General features: G+C 39.3%; 1 long non-coding RNA gene across 2 annotated transcripts in view; it reads left to right on the top strand.

Moving 5' to 3' along the window:
- Nucleotides 1–20,425, top strand: part of LOC133090130 (uncharacterized) — a 402,534-nt gene that overhangs the window by 44,412 nt on the left and 337,697 nt on the right. For both annotated transcript variants that reach the window (XR_009700783.1, XR_009700782.1), the window contains exon 2: nt 10,905–11,046. This is a non-coding gene — a long non-coding RNA (uncharacterized LOC133090130). The remainder of the gene's footprint in view (nt 1–10,904; nt 11,047–20,425) is intronic.

Genomic DNA, 20,425 nt, shown 5'->3' with positions numbered 1-20,425 from the left:
CCGCATAGCACAGAGAGATCAGCTCGGTGCTTTGTGACCACCTAGAGGGGTGGGATGGGGAGGGTGGGAGGGAGGGAGATGCAAGAGGGAAGAGATATGGGAACATATGTATATGTATAACTGATTCACTTTGTTATAAAGCAGAAACTAACACACCATTGTAAAGCAATTATACTTCAATAAAGATGTTTAAAAAAAAAAAAAGATAAGATGCCTTTGCCATTCTCTACTAAATACTACTATTATATCCTTTCTCACTGCACTTCTCAGTACCTGAAGTCATTTATTTGTTTTTGTTTTTATTATTCATATTCTGCTACCAGAATATAAGCTCCTCCAGACGTGGACTCTGCTTACTACTGTATCAACAGCACCTAGAATAATGACTAACATGTAGTAAGTGTTCAAGAAATATTTGTTGATCGATGTATCTTCTAAAATGGACTATACTTTTAATATGATTCCTATGTGACAGTAATTACCTTGAAAATAAATATTAAATTATTAAAAATGAGAAAAAAAAAAAGGCCATTCTCTTATCCAATTATTCTATTAGAGAGTGAAACAGCTCTAGAATAGTGCTGGAAAAGACCTTGGTGATCAAGTCATTCTTAGTTGACTGATAAGGAAAGCAAGCTATGTGGAGGCTAAGTTGCTCAAGTTCACCCAGAATGATAATTAAAACCCAGTTATCCTCTTATGAAATTGCCTTCAGAAACACACAAGAAAACCACTCATTGTGGTAGAGACAAACATAGTTTTCAACCAAAATGGAATAATACATTTGAATCAACACCTCACTTATGAAACTTGCTTCCAAATTATTTGAGACTTAAATTATTTTTGTTACGGAAAATTTCAAACATATACAGAAGTACAGAGAAAAATATAATGAACCCTAGTGTACCTATTATTCAGTTTCCATATTATAAAACATTTTGTTAGTCTTATTATTTTTTTTAGATTTATTTTATTTATTTATTTTTTATGTTTGCCTGCGTTGGGTCTTCGTTGCTGCGTGTGGGCTTTCTCTAGTTGCGGCGAGCGGGGGCTACTCTTCGTTGCAGTGCACGGGCTTCTCATTGCGGTGGCTTCTCTTGTTGTGGAGCACAGGCTCTGCGTGCACGGGCTCCAGTAGTTGTGGCACGTGGGCTCAGTGGTTGTGGCTCATGGGCTCTAGAGCGCAGGCTCAGTAGTTGTGGTGCACAGGCTTAGTTGCTCTACAGCATGTGGGATCTTCCCGGACCAGGGCTCAAACCCGTGTCCCCTGCACTGGCAGATGGATTCTTAACCACTGTGCCACCAGGGAAGCCCAGTCTTATATTATTTCCCATCCCTACTGCTACTACTACTACTACTATTACTACTACTACTACTACTGGTGATGGTGATAGTGTTTTTGCTGGTATATTTCAGCCTTTAAAGAAAATCCCAACTATCCTGTCATCTAACTAGAGTTACTAGTTTATTATGCACATTATATGCATAATATATGTCTGACATATAAAGGCATTTTTTTAAAAACACAAATCAATGCCATTACCATACCTAGCAAAATTAACAATTTCTTAACATTATCTAATACCCAGTCCAAGTTTCCTTGATTATTTCAAAAGTGTTTTTTAGAGTTAGTTTATTTGAATCAGGGTCCAAACAAAATGTGCACATCACATTTGGTTTTTATATTTTTAACTCTTTTAATTTATAATGATCTCTCCTTTTCTTGTTAAAAAATGCTATTGTTTATTGAGTAAACCAAGTTAATTTTCCTGAAGAATGTGCTGGATTCTGAATGTGGCTGATTGGTTTCTTCTGGTGTTTAACTTTTTTGCTAGCCTCCTTATTTTTGTACATGGGAAATTAGAACTGGAGGCTTGATTAGAGCCGGGTTTCTTTGTTTTATTCTTCTTTTCTTTTTTTTTTTTTGAAGCAAGTGCTTTGTACTTTTTGTTGCATCACATGAGGAGGCATAATTTTGGATGTTCCATTTTCAGATGGTGTCAGCCTGATTTCTTCCTTATAAAGTTCCTTATCAAATTTCACCTAGTGGTCTTAGCACCTATGATGATTATTGCCCTGATCCATTATTTTATTAGAGGTTGCAGAATGGTGACTTTCTAATTTTACTATACTTTCTGCACTTATTGGCTAGAAATGTTCTGTAAAAGACTTTCCTCAGCAACTATTGGCTTTGCTGAAATATAGCTCATACAGGAAAGTTGGGCTAAGTACTCAATTTATTCCCTTTATTTGTCAGTTTTTAAAGTAATGGGTTGGTGATATAGCCAATTCCTGTAATGAAAATGAGGTTTCTTTTCCAGTATTGTTTTTCAAATATTTGCTATATTTTCTTCAGATACTATTATTATTCCTTTTTGATACTCAAATTGTCCCATCTTAGGCTGCTAAGAATCTCTTCAAGATTGGCTCTTGAGTCAGGTTGGCCTTTTGATATCTTGTTCTCTGGCACAACATAAACAATACCTAAAGGAAGAGACAAAATTTCTGCCACAGACATTTAAAGGAATATATTAGTTCTGAGGATTAAAAAGAGAGGTTAATTTTTTTTGAGTTGACAACGATGTTGGAATAAGTATTCAAAGTAATTCTTCTGAAGGGGACAATAGTCATATGAAATTTTTTGGTGATATTTATTCTTAAAAACCCAACCACTTCACATTGTTTTACAGGCATACCTTAAAGAGTGATCTTCATTTTAAACCAAGTGACATGGAAGTTCAGAATATTATATGACATATTGTTCATTAACTATCTTTTTCAAGTGCTGAGAATCCAGGGATGGAGAATAATGCAGGAGAGGCGTACTGACTCAAAAAGTTGGGTTTATCATTTAGGTTCCAAAAAAACCCCCGTTTGGTTTCTGTAAAGGGGAGCGGAGCACACTGACGAAGAGATCAGGTATTGGAATCAGAGGGATGTGTATTGTGACTCCTCCAGATCCTGGCTCTGATGCCTGTCAAAGTCACCTAACCTTTTCAAGATTTTTTTCTTCATATGTGAAACAGGGTAATAATGCTGATTTCATCATGTAGGAATTAAGATGTGATGAAGTAATTGTAAAGCATTCCACGTAGGACATGCATTGGTGACTGGTGAAAGCAGCATTTGGTAAAGATGTCTGGATGAGGTTGATGGTGGCAGGGAGGACAGTACAGCATGGTGGGGGTGGACCATGGGAAGGAACCACCTGCTGACTTTTCAAGTCCAGAATCCATTAGTCTCCATCATATTTTAGGATGCTAGCTTTATAAAATTTCTGAGAAGGGACTTTACAGGACTTCTGTCTAACCCCCCATGTTATACGTAAGAAAACTGAAGCCCAATGAATTTAAGTGACTTGCAGTAACATCCCTAGCACTATGAAATGAAAGCACTAAGCCTAGAGCAGCATTGTCCAACAGAAATACAGTGCAAACCACAGACATGATGTTAAGTTTCCTAGTAGCCACTCGGATATTCACATATACAGAACGTCTCAATTCAGACTAGCAACATTGCAGACATTCAGTACCCCATGTGGCTGATGACCACTATATTGGACAGGACATCCAAAGCTAGTTCTCTTAATTCTCAAGCTTATGCATTCTCTGGTACAAAACATGACCTTCTTATTATTATTCATATCAGAAATAATTGCCTTACAACATACATGGGCCATCAAACATTATTTTTTATCTTGAAGAAAATGTCACTTGTGGTCATGATGCATTTTAGAGAATTCTAGATAAACCTTTCCCAGAGACCTACCACTTCTAGAAGCTCTACCAGTAGCTTACCAATGAGTAATTTTTTTTTCACACACACACACTGTATTTTATTTTTACAAGAGATAAATAAACTGGCACCAAGCACTGTAAATGGATGACCACAACAAAAGCAACAATGATTGCAATTACCGAACACGAAACGCACCAATGAGTAATTTTAAAGGAGGACTTTTTTTTAGACACAAGGTGCCAACTGCAATCATAGAGACATATTTTTCTGAGAACAAGATTTTTGGCTAAAAGTTCTTTCAAAAAATACATTATTAGTGAAAATCAAATTGTTGGCCCATTTCTAGGAGATGCACAAGTTTTTACAGCATGCATTAGCTTCACTCCAGTCTTCATTGTATCTTGCATATTTTAGTTTCCCATTAGCACATTTACTACTTTTTAAAAATGCTGTCATTTAAATATTAAAGTTATACATATACCTGGTTTTAAGAATAAAAAATTACTCTAGAATTATTTTAAAGACAGCAGTTATATCTTTTAACCCTATTTCCTGATTCGCCCTCGCCCCAATCCTCCAGAGACAACTACTTCGAACTCTTCCAGTTACCTCTTCACAATTCTAAATAACAGACTTTTGTTTTCTATCTTGACTTTCCAGTTTTAGGCACTTTTATGGCAACTTTTGTGCTATGGAAGATAAAGATTTAGCTCCCTCTCCCCCCTCCCCCCATCGTTCTCCCCCCTTACAAATGTAATCACTCTCCTGACCCCTCTCCCACCTAAAACAGTTATATCATAATTTTGGTTAGAGAGTTCAGTGTTCGGCAATATGATTGTTGTCTGTAAATATTATTCATGCCTTAGTCATGAAGTATACAGTAATTGTTCTTCTTTTCTTACAAAGGCTTTTCTGCTGGAGTTAACAATCTTGTTTGTTGTTTTATTTGGATTTTCATATATGTATCCAACCCCAAATCTCTTACCTGAGAAGTGCAGTTTGAGCTTTTGCCTGCAAGATGAGTACAAGAAAATTAGTTGATGGAGGGGTGGAAAGAGGAAAAGCATCTATTAAGAGGGAAGAATATGTGCAGAGGCCCTGTGGCTATAGAACAATGGTAAAAGAGAAACCATGAGGTGGTCAGGGTGAGTAGCATTTAGAGATTAAGGGAGAGAGAGATGAAATAAACTGCTGGAGAGGCAGGAAGGGCTGGGCCATGCGCGGTGTATAGGCACTATTAATGGTTTGGTCTTGATCTTAATTACAGTTAAAAGAAATCCACTTAAGCATTTCCGGCAGGGAAGTGAGATGGCCAGAATTACACCTTTTACTCCATTCTGTGCATTCCTTCATTTTTTTATAATGACATTCTATTTTGATTAAGTTAGGATCTTTTCTGTTGTTTGCAATCGATGAAGCTTAAATGATTCTGCAGCTCTCTCGATTTGCATTCTGCTGTCAACACTCAGTTGGACTGGATTTCATTACACTGAGTCCTGTTTTATTCTGTTGCCTGAATATTGCCTAAAGCTACAAATACACTGTCCAAAAGATTCTTTTGTATTTGTAGCATATAGTTGTTTTTGGTTCCCTTTAATAGCTGTTGTTGAATTCAAATCCATTCACAGCTGTCATTTTTCAGGTACAGTTCTCAGGTTAAACCTCTTTTCAGTCAAGTCTTTTACTATGTCAAAAAGAACTTTAATTTGTTTCTGGCATGTTATCTCTTTTAAGTCCTAAGAACTCCAGGCATGACCATTGTCACTGCACGATTCAGCTGCAATTCATTTGTTGTCTTGTTCAAAATTTTTAATTTATTTGTAAAAGGGGCAAAAATTCATGATGTATGAGTATCACATTTTTTCCTTTCCCCTTACCTGAACCTGAAGGTTTTGTGCCTGCCCACGCTACCTCCTCTCCTTTTACCTATTGATCAGACCAGTCAGTGAACCAGGGATGGGGAGGGAGTTGTTTCAAAAAGAGCTAAGAGGTATTGCGAAGTGCAAAAATGCCCGCCCCAAATGCTAGTACAAAAGAGAGTTCAGGAGAGGAACAAGAAAACAGAAGTGTTTCTGTTTTTGGGTAAATGTTTTAATTACCCAACATTCATAGGAATGTTGGGTAATTAAAACATTTTTTTTCCTAGAAAATGAAGAATGAAGAATGGGGAGAACAATTTTGGGCACTTACCATGAAAGTTGGGGGTGGAGAGAAATGTGAGAAGAATTTTAAGATGTGGTGCAGTAGGTTTATTTTAAAAAATAACTTGAAGAATCAGAATCAGAATTACTTTTTTTTTTCTTTGAATGTTGTGAGACTGGGTCATATAGACCCTCACTTATATTCGAGTAGTAGTAGATTTGTACTAAGATTGGGAAACAGCAGATGGAACTCCAAGTTATTTTTTTGATAAATCATGCTAGTGGCAGAGTTCTTTGCTAGTATGAATAAATAGGCTCTGGGCATCGTCTGGAAGGAGAGGGCAGTATCAAAAACTACTTTTTCTGCATAAAAACATCATGGGAATGTGATTTTTGAGAGAGTATCTTAAGGGATTAAGGAACCAGGGAGGTGGGGAGAGGGTCAAGCAACATGATGAAGGGGCCAGGACTGCAAGGTAAAATATGGCCATTGCAGAATTTCCAGTGGTGAAGATGGCTTGGAGAAATTTAAGAACGGTGATGTGTAATGTTAGATTTATAACTGTTTGCTCTGCCATGATGGAACTCTCCGTTGTTATGTCCAACACCACCCTGTGGGAGACATACTTAGGGAGATATTCAGTTAACATTGGACAGAGAAAAAGATAGCTATAGGAAGCTAGAATGAGTAAGAATAAGGCTTCTGTAGGATCTCAAAATAAGAATAAGTAGTAATAATGAGAATATAATTTCCTAAAATCTGTAGAAGCATTGGGAAGAGCATTTATGGATTGGGGGCAGGAGTAATGGAAGCATGACCCTATAAATTGGAAGCAGACACGTAGATTACGAGAATACCGTAGCTTTTCTCCCATCATCGACAAAGGTTGTTTCTTTAGATGGTTTTCATTCTTTTTTGACTTATGTGAAAATCCTCCACAGTCAGCTACTCAAGAAAGAATTTGCAAAGGCATCCTTTCTACCCAGAACGAAGTGATAATTGAGTTCAAACAACAACAGTAGAAAACTTTGTTGCACTTCTAACAGCAAAGTTGGCAAATCACAAGACATTTAATTTTATGGGGCTAGATGGGCTCCTGGGAAACCCAAGACTAAATACCTTGAACAATTTGTTAAGGGTTCTGCACTCTAAATGGCCTCTAGATCAGCACAGCTGCGGGCAATTTGCAGGAGACTGGCAATGTGGTGTGTGGACCCAGTGGCAGCGAATGCTAATCTGAGACTATCCCCTCCAACAGCTTTTGCCATTCATCATTTTCACATCCAGATGGCTCCCATTGTCCTTCTGGTCCTCTTTTTGTGCAAAGTGGCTGCTCTTAAATCATGGTATATTAGTCTTGGAAGCAATTTTATTATTCATCTAGTAGTCCAATTACAACTCTTTGTAGAAGAGGAATTGGAAACCCAAAGAGGGGAAATATCACGGTTAGAACTCCCCAGTTACTTCATGTCACAGCTGAGGCAAGAACGTTTATCTCTTGGATCTCAGCCCGGTGCTCATTCCAGTTCACCAGGATCTCATAACTTTGGTGAAAACATGTAGCACAGGATTTGGAGTCAGATGATCTCAAGTCCAGATCTCATCTCTGTTATTTAATGTGACCTGGGAACGTTAACCCTGTCTTCTCGTCTGTAAAATGAAGATGATAATGGAACCTCCATCACAGGCTGTCATGACAACAAATGGGTACTGATATTTAAAGTGCTTATTATGGTGTCTGGTCCATAGTAAATGCTCAGTTAGTTAGCTTTTATCATTATGGCTCCAAGTCTTTTCACATTAAAGCATGAAGAATTGGTTCTTTTTAGGAAGGAAGACGGAAGAGTTTTTTGTTCATGAGCTTCTGGCCAGGCATACGTATTAATAGTATAGTTCAGTTCAGTGATCAAGGCTTGCCAACATGATGGTTGAAAATGTCTTTCGATAGGGAACATTTTGCTAGACAGTACGGAGAATGAAAATTTTAAGTTCTTAAATACTGTGCCCCCTGTTGGTATCTGGCATTCATTGGTAATTCATTGGTAATGATCATTAGTGGACCTTGTCAGCAACTTGGGGTACCAAATATAAAGAGACTCTCTGAATTCATGGTATTCTGCATATTTAAGGAACTGTTTGATTTTTCAAGATTATAAAAATGGCTTCAAAATAAAACAACACAATCTTTCTCTGAGTTAAAAACTTGAAATCTTGTAAGGTGATCAGCATCTGGAAGATACTGGAAAAAATATACACTTGGAAAAATTTAGCAAGAAAACAATAGTGTTTGACATACTGACATTTATTTACTCTCTACTGAACCGTCTTTCCCGTGAGGTCATAACATCTTTACCGTTAGTTATAGAAGTTCAATTTCCATGACATCAAAAGCCTCCACAGACTAATTGCAGAGCAATTACATGAGGGCGAAAGTTTTAAGATTCAAATTCCTTTGGTTCTACCCTAGAGGTTTTGGTTCAGAAGATCTAAGGTAGGGCTCAGCAATCTGCATACCTAAAATCTCTCTAGATGATTCTTGGGCACCTAAAATTTGAAAACCACTGGCCCAAGGGAAGTACTGCTTTGGGATTCTGTTGCTTCAAACAAAAATATTCCATGTCTTAAGAAAACCTAACATACTCAAATCTTAGAATTAAAATGACTAGGTAGGACCTGGCGGTCCAGTGGTTAGGACTCCTCACTTTCACTGCCGAGGGTCCAGGTTCCTTCCCTGGTTGGGGAACTAAGATCCCACAAGTGGTGCGGTGTGGTCAAAAATAAATAAATAAAATAAAATAACATAAAAATGATTAGGTAATGATTATATGCATCTCTCAAGGATTTCTTACTCTATAAAAAGATTTATGTTTTGTTTTTATAATAGTGAGTTTTTGCACATGTGATGATTTTCTTTGTACAAATTTGATTAATGCCAACCTCCCCTCCCCAAAACAACAATAAAAATCCAAATAAGCAACAAATGTCAATAGGCAGCTCAAATCTGACCTTACCTATGAAGTCTTCTTCTGAGTTTAGATGGTCCTTGGTATTTAAGTCACTCACCATCCTGCTTTGTAATACAAGGCATTTTCACCTGTATGTAGCTTGTCTCCTTAATTATATTTTGAATACTTTCAAGACAAGGACTGTGAGTACATTTGCTTGTGTTCCTTGCATTCTTCCCTTCTTTCCTCCTTGCTTGCTGTTATTCATTTATTCATCAAAATTTATCAGATGTCTGCTGTAAGTCAGGTTCTGTAATAAGTTCCAGGGTGGAGGGAAATCCAATGACACTAAGATGAGGGTACGGACTATATCAGGTGTTGGCAAACTACAGTTCACTGGCCAAAATCCAGCCAGCTCCTTTTTTTTTGTAAGTAAAGTTTTATTGGAATACAGCCATACCCATTCATTTAGGTATTATCTGTAATAGCTGCTTTTTTGCTACAGTGGCAGAACTGAGTAGTTGCTATAGAGACTGTATGGCCTGAAAAGCCTAAAATGTTTACTGTAGTCAGCCCTTCATATCCATGGGTTCTGCATTCATGAATTCAACCAACCACAGATTGAAAATATTTTTTAAAAAAATTCCAGAAAGTTCCAAAAAGCAAAACTTGAATTTGCTGCACACTGGCAACCATTTACATAGCATTTACCTTGTATTAGGTATTATAAATAATCTAGAGATGATTTAAAGTATTTGGGAGGATGTGTGTAGGTTATATACAAATACTACACCATTTTATATAAGGGACTTGAGCATAAGCAGATTTTGGTACTGCAGGGGTTCCTGGAATCAATCCCCCATGGATACCAAGGGACAACTGTATTTGTCCCTTTACAGAAAGTTTGCTGACTCCTGGATTATATGATTGCTAAGGTCCTGCCCAGTTCACAGCACTCCATTGATGAATGCTATGAGCTGGAAGTGGAGGGTCCTGTCAGGGGCTGATGGGTATCTCAGGAGGCAATATTTAATCTGAGACCTGGAGGATTTGTAAGAGTTAAGTAAGGCAGGCCAAGAATGGGGGAAAGGCATTCCAAGTTTTATGAGTTTTATGAGATTTTATTTCCCAAAAAAATGTTGCGGCCCAATAGAAGGGGAAAATAAAAATATACAAAGACTACCAATATTTATTGTTATTATATAGGAAATATGACAAAATGATTTATGTTCTGAATCAGCGGTCTTATGACTTTTTTGCAGCTAACTAAGCATGTGGAATTAGATGCCATTTAACCTTTTAGAGCAGGGATCAGCACACTTTTATCTGAATGGGAAAATAGTAAATATTTTAAGCGTTGCCAGCCATACAATCTCTGCCACAACTATTCATTTCTGTTACTGTAGCGTGGAAGCAGCTATAAGCAATATGTAAATGAATGAGCATCGACTATGTTTCTATAAAACTTTATTTATGAATAGTGAAATATGAATTTCATATTATTTTCATGTGTTATGAAATATATATTATTCTTCTTTGATTTTTTTCAATGAATTAAAAATGTAAAAACCATTCTTAGCTCGTGGGCCATACCAAAACAGGTGGTGGGATGAATTTACCTGGCAGGTCATAATTTGCAGACCCCTGTTTTGGTATGACATTCTTTGCTGGTAAAATGGGAGGATATTTTCTCTACCAACCACCTAGGGTGGTGATGAGTGGGAGGCATTTGTCATTGAAGTTCTTTGCATAGGGCAACGTGTTCAGATGTGATATAGTGTCATTTTATATTCACAGAAATTATTGAATTATCCACAGTTGCAGGATGCACAATTTTCCTGGGAGTTGATGAGAAATTTATCTTTTTCATGAATAATTTTTGCTGAAGGGAAAATTTGAGTATATTTTGCATATGTAATAGTACAAATATGATTCTTTTATTCCTAATATTCCTAGAACACTGGTTGTAAGTTATTTTCTAAGCAGAGAAGTGTTTGAGCTAATTACAACAACTCAGATATCTTATTGTGCTTTATTTTTACTCTTCTCATTGAACTTAATGTTTTTTGTTTTATGTAGATGGTTTGTTGGACAGACTGGACTTGAGAAAGTACAATCAGGAACCAGCTTCATTATTTTCCAAGCACTGCCTTCAACTAGACTCTTTGGATCACCTTCCCCAATTCAGAGGATTTGTTTGCCAAATCTCAGACACTTTCAGGTATTTGAACAGTCTCATTATCAGATATTATGAATTTGTGTGCAACCCAAATCAAAACGTTAATCACTCATCTAAGTCAGGGTTTCTGTCTAACCAACCTCTTCCCTGCAGGCCTGACCGCTGAATCCCTAGTCTACCACTGGGAAAGGGCAACATGGTTCATTCTTTGGTTCTGCTTGCTCCACCTGGTCCTTCCATCCACTCTGCTGCTTATGGCTCTTCTAGAGTTGAGCACAGAGCGTGCACGAGTGTATGTGGATGTGTGTGTGTGTGTGCACACGTGCACGCACGCGCTGAACTTACAGAGAAAGGGCGAAGTGTTACTTCTCTGATGCTGGTCAATTTGATTGCTGGTGCTTTCTTTCATGACAAGGGTAACCTGCTGGCTCTTCCTACCATGGGCCGCTTGTAAGGACTCTTTGGATACCCCATGAGGAACAAGTGCCGCCCTCTTAGGGTACTGACATCCCCTTAACTTCTGCCCACTGGCAGTGCGCTCCTGGTGTTCCCTTTGTCGTGAAGCAGGAGTTCTCTCAAGATGGCTCTGGCTCACCTACCATTCTGTGTGCCCACCTGCCCTTCCAACCCCAACACTCTGGATTTATTTCCCCCCAATCTCCCTGAAGGATTCTCCTGCTGACCCTTCACGGAGCTTGAGGAGAGAGAGGGGGTATGTGTCAGAGCGCTGTGTTTCCACAAATACCCTTCAAAGTATGCTCTCTCTTCCTTATTGAATCTCTGGGCTTCTTTTATCCTGGGTGGGGTTATGTGATGACCTAAGGACTCCTACTGGACTGGATAGCAATTCCTTCAGAGGTGTGCAATGTATGGGCATTAATTGTCTGTGATTGTCATTAGGGTTCCAGGAGACAAGAAACATCCCACATAAATTGCTGTTTCATTTATTATGCCTATTTGTCTCCCCTGTTGTATTTCCCCTTACTGTATTCATAGGCTACTTGAGGGCAAGACTTCTTTGCATTTTCCTCAGTTTTAATACTCATGCAATGGATCATTGAATTCCCTCCTAATTACTCAGTAAATGGGGATTGAAATCAGTGGGCTGATTCAGTAGGCATATGAATGCCTACCATATGCCAAGTTCTGTAATAAGTGCTGGGGATATAGCAGACCAAAAAGACATAATCCATGACTTCAAGGCTTTATTTTAGTGGAGGGGATATATATTAAACAATCACAGGAATATACAATTAATTTCAAATTTTGATGTGTGCTGTGAAATAGTGCGGAGTCCTGTCAGAGAGTATAAATGGGAACTTAATTTAAATTGGGGTGATGGGTATCTCAGGATGTGGTATTAATTTGAGAACTGGAGGATTTGTAAGAATTAAGGCAGGCCAGGAATGGGGGAAAAGCATTCCAAGCAAGAGAAATAGCATGTGTATAGACCCTACTGCAGGGAAAAGCTTGGCGTTTTAGAGGATGCTTTGAAGGATGTAAAAAAAGGTGAGTGTAGCAGATTGTGAATTGGGGGGAAAGAGTGGGGTAAGGTGAGGATAGAGAAGTAGTCCGGAGTTTGACCATACAAGGAACACAGGCCATGAGAAAGGATTTGGACTTTATCTTAAGAGCAGTGGGAAGCTTTTGGAGAGTTTAAAGCATCCCATTTGCATGCCTAGGTGGTTCATATTCAATAACTTTTTGGCATAAGGGATAGAGTTAATAAATACAGGAAAGGTGCCTTATCAACAGAGGTCAGTGCCTGTTTTAGCCTTACAAGTGTCCTGCAAATCCTACTGCATTCAATGAAGACATTCTTCAAAAAACACATCGTGTTCCCTGCTAGTCTGAGACTGCATTTGATCATACAGATGGAGTTGTGTTCAAAGCACATTCCATTGCTCTGCGGAAACATTTTGGAGCAATCCTGCAGATTTCAGATAACCTAATGGTGAGAATTCTGTTCTTTCAGTGGGAAACCATAGCAACATGCCACTTAGAAGGCACACTATATAATCTATCTGTTCTTCAGTTAGTATTTTGCAGTCCAGAAATAGTCATCATTGCCTAATGTGAGTATGCAAAAGGTCAGGCAAATATAAGCCCCGGTGACAGTGCAGTTCTCCCTCTAACCACAGGGTGGTGGTGGGGAACTGCACCTTCTCTGGGAGACACACTATCAGGCGCATGGGGGGCCAGGAAGGAGGAAGGAATTTGGGCTAATAGCTCTGTGTTTCAGCACAAATTGTAAGTTGATCCTCAGTCTCTAAGTACAAAGAATGGGGCTATGATCGATAGATCTGGATCTTTTTCCAAAACCTCATATACAGACAGACCCAGTACCCCTGGGTGCAATTCTTGTTAAACTGCAAGATTTATGGTTCAGAGATTTTATGTCCCAGCACCTTTTGTGATTTCAAACACACTCCCTATCTTGCCTTAGGTGCAAAATAATAATCTATAAATTCTCCAATAAATAAATAAAGAATTGAGGAACTTAGAGAGCCAAAGCTGCCAGCTTGGTATCCATCAATGTGTAATGGTTAAAAGGGTCTTTGCTAAAAAACAGGTAGAAATGGTAAGATCTTTAGGGACGGGGATTCAAGATAGTTGGTCACAGTATTACTTCAGTTAGTATTTGGTCAGTGAAAAATGGTGAAACTCTATAGAAAGAAAAGAGAAAAGCAAAAGGAAAGAATCTCCTGGGGTCTTCTACACTGCTGGTAAGACGTATGGATATGTTTTGTTTTGATGAGAATCACGTCTTAAGGTGCCATTTTCTCCTCCTATCTTCCTCCTATCTAGGATATTTCCCCCCTTTTCTTTCTCCCTGTGATCTCATTGGGTCTTGCATTGCCTTTTTAATTTTTAGTGCTTTGTGCTGGCACCATTTTGTGAAATGGCTCCCCAAGCAGCCCATCTGTAAGGGCTCCAGTGGGCTGTGTGCTCTACCCATCACCCTCTCCTTAATACAAGCGTTACAAAGCTTGGTTGCTAAGAATATTTACTTCCCACCCTTGTTGACTCACATCCCCATTGTGTCAAGGGCCCACCAAGAAGACCTTTAAAAGAGATCGCACAATTACATGGGCATGATACCATGACAGAGGCCTAGGGGAACACAGTAATGCTACCCCAATGTAAAATGGGCATTTGCTTTAGGTCTGTACCTAAAGTATGGAGAGGGAGAAAAGAGAAGTCAGAGCTCCTGGAAATGATGCCCAGAGGTATTTAGTTTGATTCATTCATTCATCTCTTCCTTCATTCTTTCATTATTCAACAAATATTCCTTGAGTACCTACATGTCAGGTATTGTGCTAAGTATTGGGGATACAGCATAGACCTGAATAGACATAGTTCCTCCCTGAAGATAGTTCATGGTCTTGTTGGGCTGCATCCCGCGGGCCTGCAAGCCTTGTAATTGCTCAGCCGAGAGACTAAAGAAAGAGCCCAGAGACAGTGACAGAGACATCAGTGGTTTATTGTATAGGGAATCTTACAAGTCTGAAGCAAAGTCCTGGAGTGACAACCCACTGTATACAGCAGCTGGTCGACAGGACATGGCAACGGTCTTCGCTACTGGGGACGGGGGAAGTGGGGTGAGAAGGAGGCTACTAGTTATAGGCGGAATTGACGTCAGTTTGGCTTATCAGTTACCAGGGAAACCAGAAGCTGGGGCAAGGGGCAAGCATGTAGGGAGTTACTGATTAAGCCCTATAATAAAGAGGATTGGATAGTCATGTGAGTAGGTGTAGGTCGAGCAGGGAATGTACAGAGAGCAAGAGGAATAGCTATCTTGAGTGGCCTGTCCATGCAGTCTGCTATGGTAAGTAAATAAATGGGCAATTACTATACAATGTGATAAGAATGAGCCTTGGCCATGTGGATTTTATGTGAGTGAGAAATAAACTTTCTTTTGGATTAAGCCACTGAGATTTTATGGTTGTTTGTCACTATGGCATAGCTTATCTTATAACTAACAGACTGTATCTGCATAAGAGGAATTATACCTGCCTAAATCCTCTCTCAAGCCTTTTTTTTCATGTTTCAGGAAGATATTCAGAGGCCAGGATTCATTCCTCAAATTAATCTCTATTTTGCCACATTATGGTAGAAATTGGCCTTTCCTTGCCTCTGTCTCATCAAAAAAGAAAGCTCAGGTGGATATTCCTGCTGCTTACCTTATGTTTAATGGAATCCTCCTGCGATTTGGCTAAACTTGGCATCTGAAGAAATTTCATATCACCCATTCTCAGCAACCAAGAAGCAAGTTCTGTTTCTTCTCTGCTTCAGTGCTCCTGCCTGATGCTAAGACGGCTGAGTAATTTTTTCCCTACTTACTGCTCTTCCAAAGCACAAAAGCTGTCTTCACTTTAACATGAATGAGTTATTCAGCTGATATAACTATTTCTAGCAAGTAAATTACCTACAGCTGCCTATCAACAAGGCTAGGGCAAGGTGATTACAAAAGAGAGGGATTTTATTTAAAATGAAATTGAGCTAGTTTCTTAAACCATACAGTCTGTCCCTTTTGGCCATCAACCAGAAGGGGACAGTATAAGAACATGGTTTGCTCAAGGCTAACTGCACCAACTCTTTGAAGAATCTGCATTTGAGAATGTATTTTGTTAGAAATCACACCAAGTGCTTTGTGAAATTATTTTTACATATATTTCCAGGGCTGAGAAATTCCAGAGCATTAAAAAAAAAAACCCTCCAACATATATGAGAGATGTTTAATGGCCTTGGTTTAAACTCCAGGAGACCGAAGTGGAAGTTTTCTAGCAAAGGTCGGTTAAAAGGTTGACTGGAGGAAGACCAGGCAAATGAATTTAAGCCCAGAGTGTCCTTGTTCAGCTTCTAGGTGGAGTGGTTATTGGAGGGTTGAAAACTTCTCTTTGTAGAATTTGGCATTCTCATATTCTCCCTCTGACTGGAGGCAGCTAACACCCAGCAGTCCTTCAAAAAGGGTTCCTAAATCAGCACTAATTTTGCATATTCAAGAGCACCAACCACTAGTTATTTCGGAACAGGGATGCTGAATCTGACAGGTGTGGAAGGAAGAATAGTGGATTCTGAGTTTGCCAATGAGAGGCTGAGTGTCATCTCATGTCTCTACACTTCAGTTATCTTCCCTCTTAAATGAGGGGCCCGGATAAAATAATCTCTGGAGTTTGTTCTATGTTTGAACATCTATGATTCTACAGTCAAGCAGGATTATTCTACTACTACTGTCACTATTACAGCTATTATAGATGTCACTGATTGAATGATTAATATATACCGGGCATTGTGTTAACATTTCACATTCATTATCTTTAATTTTGAAGCAATACTATGAGGTAGATATTATCAAGTTTGTTAAATAGGTGCGAAAGTTGAGGACCAGAGAAGTTACAGGAATTGTCCAAGGTCCCAAAGCTAGCAAGTGGTGAAGACATGAATCAAAATCCAAATATTTTGACTCCCAAGTCCCTACTCTTAACGACTGCCACGTATATCTTTCTTTCTTTCTTTCTTTTTTAACTTCCAGCACTTGCGTCCTTACATTATTAGTCTTTAACATTCATAGGCGTGGTGCCAGGCTACAATGATTGACCTCTCTTTGGCCCCTAGCCTTTGCTTCTCTGTTCTTTCCATTTTCCATGTCTCACAAGGCCCTCTTCCTGGCTATCCAAATATTACTCACCCTTCAAGTTCTAGTTTACGCCTGCTCTCTTGCCTGACCACTCTCTCCCATACTAATCTGATTTTCTTCTGGGATTTTATTGTATTTATAATCCATTCTGTGTAATTCAGACTCAACTTGATATTGTCTCTTATTTTGCTCTGTGTTTTAGATAAGTTAGTCTTGTCAACATTAACTACAGTGTAAGGCTCCTGAGGATGAAGAACACATCTTAGTCTTTTTAATCTTTTGCTATAAAGTGCGCGGGCAGGGTTGCATAACAAGTTGGGGATCAATACTTTCTTCTTGTTTGCTAGAGACAGACCTTAGGCAAAAATGATCCCCTTTGCTTCTAAAAATTACGACGTTCTCTGAGAAAAATTGTTTTCTAGTCTTGCTTTAAAAAAACCCTATGAAATTGCAAACCTTCCTGGCCAATATAGTCAAGTATTTCACAAGTTTAAAAATCAGAAATGATTATTGTTATCATTATCATTAACATTATACAAATAGTTAACATTTGTAGGTTACTTGCTACATTCCTTGCATTGACCTGATGTTTTACATGAAAATTTTATACTTACAACAGCACTATGAGGTGGGTAAGTATTCCCCACTTCACAGAGAGTACAACAGGTTTAGAGAGATTGAGTAATTCATATAAGGTCTCACAGAGCTGGTAAGTGGTAGATCGGCAACCTTTTTTAAAAAAAAATTTGGATGTGGCTTTCCTAGATCTAGGCTACTTGTACCGTGTTGTAAATTAGACTATTTCTACAAAGGATGGTGCCTGGTTGTTTTTAATCCACCTGTTCCACTCTGTCTAGAAAGCTGCCTAGGGGTTCGTTCATCTGATTATTTAAAAATTCCTGTATAAGATTTTGCCTCTCTATCCCAGTGTCCAGTGGTAATTCACATTTCCAAATTATGGTGGGCTGAATTATGGTCCCCCAAAGATGTTTACCTCCTAGCCCCCAGAACCCATGAATGTCACCAATGTTGCAAAGAAATTTTGGACATGTGATTCATTTAAGGGTCTTGAGATGGGAAGATTATCTTGGATTATCCTGTGGATCCTAAAGGTAATCACCATGGTCTTTATAAGAGGGAGGCAAGAAGATCAGAGGTGGAAGAAGGCTATGTGACGATGGAGCAGATATTGGAGCGATGACACCAGGAGCCAAGGAATGTTGCAGCCTTTAGAATCTGGAAGAGACAAGGAGCAGATTCTCCCCTGGAGCCTCTAGAAGAAACAGGTTTCCCAACACCTTGATATTTGTCTCTTAAAACTCATTTTGACTTCTGACCTCCAAACTGTAAGAGAATACATTTTTGTTGTTTTAAGTGTGTGGTAATTTGTTCTGATAGCCATAGGGGACGAATACACTAATACAGAGTTCTATAGATATACCCATTTACAGAGGCTGAGAGTCAAGACTGAGTCTAATTGCTCATACTAAACCCTTACTCTCTCCTTTGAGCCAGAAGAGATGAATCCATCTGAAAGTTTTGAATTGATAAGGGGCAGCCCTAAATGCTGTCTAGTGTCTGAGCAGTAGTAACTGGAGAGTACAAGAAAAATGTGCAACCAAACTCACACTCCACTAGGGTTTTTCTTTAATCTGAAAAGGAGGGAAAGACTGATGGAGCATGATTTCATAAGGTACCATGGAATGGGATGGGGTGGGGACTTAATGTTTAGGTGGTTTTATTGAGGTTGGCTTTTGTTTGTTTATTGTTTTCTTAATAGAATTCTTCCTGCTTGGATTTAAGTGTCTGTTTTCAAGATACTAGCACTACTGCACCAATAGAACCACTACCAACAACAATTAAACACTAGAAGATGCTGCCGTTTGACAACCTTAAACCGCCTGCTTTTTATTTTGTTTATAAGCAGTGGAATGTAAATGTTGCTGACTCTGCTTTTAGGTACCAATATCATGCATTCCTTTAAACCAGGCGATAAACGTCCACCTGGGAGGCACCCTTGGTTTTGTAGGGAAATGAGTCATACTGAACTCCTTGAATTTGCCTGTGACAAGCAGAATCCACAGGTACTAGGAGTTTTGTTGAGAAGTTAGCAGAGTAAACCTTTGATGAAATCTTTTCTGAGGACATGCCAGTGAGGTCATCCATCAAGACTGCCCCATTCCATTTTGTTACATAGAGCTTAGCTGCTAAATCAGAATCCAAGAATTGTGAAAAACCTCATGAAAGCATCTGGAAACCATTTAACACAATTATTAACAACAAAGTTTTGACTTCAGGAACTCTGTTACCTGGTGTGTGACCTTGAACAATTCACTTAACTTCTCTGAGTCACACTTCCTTCATCTATGAAATGGGGATAATTATGGTTTCTCATGTACATAAAAATGTTACCAAAGAATCTAGCATAAAGGGGCTAGTCAAGACCTTTTCGGTTATAAGTAGCAGAAACGAAATTCAGGTTTGTTAAGCAAAAGAAATATGTTTTACATGACTAAAAATCAAGGCTAGACCTGGATTTGGCGCTGCTAGATTCCATAATTCAAAGAATGTGATTATAAAGAGAGACTCATTTGTGAGATAGGTTCTTTACTAGAAACATTTCCTCTCTCTCTAAGAGCACTGGCTGAACGTTCCTGGGGAGCTCCTGCCTTGGCTTCTCTGTGCACCCTTGAACCCTAATTACTGTAATCTGTGGGATGGATGTGCTCTAATTGGCCAGGCCTGGGTCTCATGCTGGTTCAAATGTCTTTTGTTTGCAAGAGACAGAGAGTTCATTTCAAACTATTAGAAACAATAAAGGAAATCTAATGGCTCATACAGATTTGATTTCAGATGGGGTTCAATCTACAAACAATGTCGTCAGGGATCAGATTTCTCCCCATCTCTTCACTGTATCCTGTGTTGTTCATTTCATTATCGGGCTCCATACATGGCCCTGGCAACTGGAGGTTCTCTCTTCACGGAATCAAAATGATTTTATTTCTCACACCGTGTGATTCAGGTTGAGAGTACTCTTTCAGTGCTCCCACACAATTTCTGACATTCATCCCCTCTCTTTTTTTTTTTAAATTTATTTTATTTATTTATTATTTTTGGCTGCATTGGGTCTTCGTTGCTGCGCGCGGGCTTTCTCTAGTTGCGGCGAGCGGGGGCTACTCTTCGTTGCGGTGTGTGGGCTTCTCATTGCAGTGGCTTCTCTTGCTGCAGAGCACCGGCTCTAGGCACACGGGCTTCAGTAGTTATGGCTTGTGGGCTCTAGAGCGCAGGCTCAGTAGTTGTGGCGCACGGGCTTAGTTGCTTCGTGGCATGTGGGATTTTCCCGGACCAGGGATCGAACCCGTGTCCCCTGCATTGAAAGGCAGATTCTTTTTTTTTTTTAAAGTAATCTTTTTTAATTAATTAATTAATTTATTTTTATATTTATTTTTGGTTGTGTTGGGTCTTCGTTTCTGTGCGACGGCTTTCTCTAGTTGCGGCAAGCGGGGGCCGCTCTTCATCGCGGTGCGCGGGCCTCTTCACTATCGCGGCCTCTATTGTTGCGGAGCACAGGCTCCAGACGCGCAGGCTCAGTAGTTGTGGCTCACGGGCCTAGCTGCTCCGCGGCATGTGGGATCTTCCCAGACCAGGCCTCGAACCCGTGTCCCCTGCATTAGCAGGCAGATTCTCAACCACTGCACCACCAGGGAAGCCCTGAAAGGCAGATTCTTAACCACTGTGCCACCAGGGAAACCCCATCCCCTCTCTTAATGGCTGGCATTG

This window comes from Eubalaena glacialis, chromosome 4 (genome assembly GCF_028564815.1).
Source record: "Eubalaena glacialis isolate mEubGla1 chromosome 4, mEubGla1.1.hap2.+ XY, whole genome shotgun sequence".
In the NCBI taxonomy this organism is placed as follows: domain Eukaryota; kingdom Metazoa; phylum Chordata; class Mammalia; order Artiodactyla; family Balaenidae; genus Eubalaena; species Eubalaena glacialis.
Note: the sequence above shows the minus strand (reverse complement) of the source record. Positions and strands in the feature narration are given on the sequence as shown.